Below are 5,369 nucleotides of genomic sequence, written 5' to 3'. Positions count from 1 at the left end.
GTGCCTTGGCGTTCTTACCTATAAAATGGGTACAATCACAGTGAGAGGGTAGTGGTTGCTGTTAGAACAGTGCCGGGCAGGTAGTGAGCCCTGAGAGTTGGTTCATCATTGTCACAGTCGTCATCCTCCTCCTTGTTACCGGCATCACCTTTTGCTCTGTGCCTCCCCCATCCATTTAGGGAATGAGAGTCAGGTACATAAATCAGCCTGAGTCCCCACCTTGTCTAGGTTCATGATCTTGTGGGGATGTCAGACCCTCTGAGGAGCTCTACCTGAAGCATGACGTATAGGCGTGTGGAAGTCACTTGCTTTCAATTGTCAGTAATATTTATGTAAGAGGTGTGTGTGTATGTGTGTGTGTGTGTGTGTGTGTGTGTGTGTGTGTGTGTGTGTGTGCAAATGCAAAACAGATTAGTTTGCATTCCTCCTTCACCCACAACCACTAAGCATTTCCCAGCAGGCCACTACATCTGTTCCTGTCCACTAGCAAGGGAACACATGGCACACCCAACTTCAAGGGATTGTGGGAAATGTAGTCTCCAGCTGGTAGTTTCCTGATTGTCTAAAATCCCTCTCTCCCCTCCCACACCCTCCTCCAAATAAATCTGCTCTGCTAGCCATTTGGATTTAGACACACCTCTAGTGACTTCTCAGAAGCTCAGTAAAGCAGAGCATACAGTCCCAAAGGGACTTAGTTCTCAACTCTTGGCTTGGTCTTTACCAGCTCCACCCATAAATATTTCGACCTGCCTCCATGGTAGCCCATGAATAAGTTTGTGTCGCTGGTCACAGAATTGGAGCTCTGGAGTTGCAGCCTGTGTGAGACCATAGTCTCTGTGCGCTAACACCTTGAATAGACGCACAGCAGAGCTGACTGTTGTTTTTATTTCTGTTGTTCTATTTACCAACAAAGACTCAGGAGTCAGATATTGGAGTGAGAATCTGCTAGATTAGAGAAACTGTCTTCCTAGGTCCTCTATACTGTCTATGGCTAATTCTTGTCATTGGCTCCACTCCCTGATCCAAGGTCAATTTTTTTAACACAGTGTCCGAGTTTCACAGTGAGATCAAATATCCCACAACAGCTGACCTTGCAGGATTATTGTAAGGTTCAAACGAGACCGTCTTTTAAAAGATCTTTTATTGTCTGAAAATTCACAGGCAAGGGCTGTTCCCGTTCCTACCTGACTGGTCTGCCAGCAGTGCAGGGGCAATCATGGACACATGCCCTTTGTAACATGATTGACATAATACGGATACAAGGTGGCATGTGTTTTTGTTTTTAAATTATTTATTGTATGTGTATGGGTGTTTTGCGTCCATGTATGTCTGTACATCATGTGCCTGAAGTGCCTCTCCAAGGCCAGAAGAGGGAGTAGGATCCTATGGAACTGGAGTTATGGACCGTTGTGAGCCATGTGGGTGCTGGGAATGGAACCGAGCTTCTCTGCAGGAGCAACAAGTGCTCTTGTTGTTGTTACTTTGTTTGTTTGAGACAAACTATGTAGCTCTGGCTGGCCTAGAACGCCCTATGTAGACCAGGCCAGCCTCAAATTCAAAGATCCCCTGGCCTCTGCCTCCCGACTGCTGGGTACCACCATGCCCAGCTCTAACCGGTGCTCATGACTGCTGACCCGAAAAACTAACACCCCTGGCCTCTGCCTCCCGACTGCTGGGTACCACCGTGCCCAGCTCTAACCGGTGCTCATGACTGCTGACCCGAAAAACTAACACCCCTGGCCTCTGCCTCCCGACTGCTGGGTACCACCATGCCCAGCTCTAACAGGTGCTCATGACTGCTGACCCGAAAAACTAACACCCCTGGCCTCTGCCTCCCGACTGCTGGGTACCACCGTGCCCAGCTCTAACCGGTGCTCATGACTGCTGACCCATCTCTCCAGCTCCTGTTGTTTTTCTGTCGTTACATAAATAAATGTGAAAGAAAAAAGGAGAGATGTAAAAAGGTCCAGAAGGCTGAAGCAGGAGACTTGCTGTCAGTTGGAGGCTAGCCTGGACTACATAACAAGTGAACAAAGAAAGAAACAGGGCCTGGTGAGATGCCTCTGAGGGTAAAACACCTGAGGCCAAGCCTGAAGACCTGAGTTCAATTCCCAGGATCCACACAGTGGAAAAGTGAATCAATCCCTGAAAGCTGTTCTCTGACTTCTACACACGTACCCACGTGTACTCACAGAAGTAATAAATGTTAAAAACAAACAGCATCAAAAAACTGTGGGGTAGGTGGCACACACCTTGAATCCCAGCATTCGGGAGACAAAGGCAGGCAGATCTCTGTGAGTTGTAGGTCAACCTGGTCTATATTGCGAGTTCCAGAATGGCCAGGGCTACACAGTGAGACCCGGTCTTTTAAAAACAAAATAAGACGAAACCCTAATACTAATATAAATATCACACCTTAAAAGGGGTTTTGTTGTAATTGTTGCTTTTGTGAGTCTTATTGTTTCATAGTCTGACGCCAAACACCTAACCTTGGACAATGTTCTGGCCCTTAGCCTCCCAGAACGTGGGAACCACAGGCATTTACCACTGTGAAAGTTTCCATGTGTATTCACAGGCACACACGTGGAATGGGAGGCCAGTGCTGTGGGCCACAGGAATATATCATAAGAATTCAGCTGGTTATGGCAAAGTCACTACCTGGAGGGATCAGGGAATTCCTCCAGAGGAAGCCAAATTCCAAGGAGTTTTTGGTGTTACTTGGCTTGTTATATATCAACTGTCTTCTGTTATGAAAATCATGTGTGCCTTCATAGTTTTCCCAATTGACTTTTCCCTAAGAAGGACTAACAGTGTGGACTGATCACTCTCTAGACATACACATTCCAAGTATTTGGAGAACAGCCTCAGGAAAGGCTTTCTCTGGAATCAGATATCTCCCTTAGCCATATTCAAGGACTAGCAGTAATAACAGTCCACATGAAAGTCTCCTGATTAAAGATAAATTCCACAAGGAGACACCACCTAGGTCAGGTGGACGTTAAGTAATAGCTTTACACAATTCAACTTGGACCCTCCTTTCTTACAGCCTTACTAACTTTATAGACCTCTAACTCCTTACCTAATCACTTCTAGGAATATTTAGATAACCTTCTGTGGTGACAACTATGCTCAGCCAGAACCCCAGTTCAAGCCTCCTTGTAATTATCATCATTGGCCGCATTCGGCCAGGTCCATCCCCATATGGAGGAAAGTACCTTAGCAGAGATACCTCTGTGCTTTCTAAGAACAGACTTAAGCATCCAGGCTACCTGTTTGAGAAGACCTGGCGGATGTGTCAATTAAGCTTAACTTTCTCCATTCCCAAAACTTACCTCTAGTTCCAGATCTCCCTTTAACTATCACCAGAAGCATCTAGCTGTACACAGGCTGCCTAGCAAATGAGCACACTTTTCCCCCACCCGGCAGAAAAACAGCAGATAGCTTGGACAGACAGGAGTCACAGGAAAAAAGAAGACAGTTTTATTTTCTCCCATTGACCTAGCAACTTATAGATTCTTAACATTTTCTACTAATCACGTTTAAGACTATAGTTTAATAATTATTGTCTCTCAATGTGATTCATATCACCCCTCCGTTTGACCCTGGAAGCCTGGCTTTATATACCAGGACTTCCAGGGCACGAGGGATGGAGAAGAGAAAAGAGAATGGAAGAACTAGACGGGTAAGAGTTTGAGAGGAACAAACTGAGATGGGGAAGAACTAGATTGAAGGGCTAGAGGAGAGTACTAGAGGAATGAGATGGAAGATGAGGAAGAGCCAGATGGGGAAGTACCAGCTGGGTAAGAACAAGCTGAAAAGGACCTAGATGAGGCAGAACTAAGACGAGAGAATTGAGATAGAACGTAGAGGGAGCAATAGATAAATATAGAAAGAAATCAGGCAAGAAAGGAGCTAGACATGAGAACAGAACTGAAGCTGGGTATAAAGGATGTTATGCCAGAGGAATTAAAGCAAGTGGACTATAGAGCTCGGTGTGCTGAGATTCTATTTCCTGAAAATAGTCCTCGCCGTTAGTAGTTCTCTCTCCTGAGCCCCTGGGATGTATAATATTAAGGCTGGTCCCTCTAATATTATACAAGACCCCAGAGGACAGCCTCAGCTATTGACCCTTGCCTTCTGTCTTGTTTGAGACAGGGTGTCTCTGCTGTTCACTTCACTGCTAAGATAGCTGGTCTGCAATCCAGCAATTCTCCTGCCGCCTCCCACCCCACTGCCATAGGGGGCAGACTAGGATTACAGATTGGAATTGCTTTTCCATGGATTCTAGGGATCTGGGCTCAGGCTATCAGGTTAATGAAGCAAGTGTTTTACACACTGAGCCCTCTCTCCAGCCTCTAAAAGACTTCAATATTATCAAAAGATGATCAATATTCAAATTTTCCTAATTCATATTTATTTGTTTGTTTTGCTTATTTGAGACAATATATCTGTGTATTCCTGGCCCACTCTGTTTTTCTAAATTGTATTCCTGGAGCTGGGGAGATGGCTTAGTGGGTAAGGATGCTTGCTGCCAAGCCTGATGACCAGAGTGTAATCCTTGCGAGCCAAATGATGGAGGGAGAGAGCTGATTCCGGAAGCTGTCCTCTGGCCTCCATACGTGCTGTGAACTTGAAGGAAACATGCTAAACAAACCAGAAACAAATATAGGTTGTTTTTTTGTTTTGTTTTGCTTTGGTTTGGGTTTTGGTGGTTTTTTTTTTTTTTGTTTTTGTTTGTTCGTTTGTTTTTGTTTTTTGAGACAGGGTTTCTCTGTGTAGTTTTGGTGCCTGTCCTGCATCTTGCTCTGTAGACCAGGCTGGCCTAGAACTCACAGAGATCCACCTGGCTCTGCCTCCCAAGTGCTGGGATTAAACTGGCGGCACCACCGCCCAGCCTACAAATATGTTTTAAAAGTAAAAATGGAGCTGGGAGCCGGGCGGTGGTGGCGCACGCCTTTAATCCCAGCACTCGGGAGGCAGAGCCAGGCGGATCTCTGTGAGTTCGAGGCCAGCCTGGGCTACCAAGTGAGTTTCAGGAGAGGCGCAAAGCTACACAGAGAAACCCTGTCTTGAAAAACCAAAAAAAAAAAAAAAATGGAGCTGGGAATGGTGGCACACGCCCTTCAGTCCTTGCACTCAGGAGGCAGAGGCAGGCAGAGCTCTATGAGTTCAAGGCCATCCTGGTCTCCACAGCAAGTTCCAGGCCAGCCAGAGCTACATAGACAGTCCCTGCCTAAAACAGAATTCCTTATAACTTTAAATGTTGTGTTTCCCTCCCTGTTTTATTCATAATTTGCCAAGCTCTTGACATATGAAGAATATTACTAAAGTGAAGGTACCAACTCGCTGTTCTACCTCTAGGAAAAGTG

This window comes from Peromyscus californicus, unplaced genomic scaffold (genome assembly GCF_007827085.1).
Source record: "Peromyscus californicus insignis strain IS unplaced genomic scaffold, ASM782708v3 Scaffold_6__1_contigs__length_162567912, whole genome shotgun sequence".
Taxonomy (NCBI): Eukaryota; Metazoa; Chordata; class Mammalia; order Rodentia; family Cricetidae; genus Peromyscus; species Peromyscus californicus.
This window is presented reverse-complemented; position numbering follows the sequence as displayed.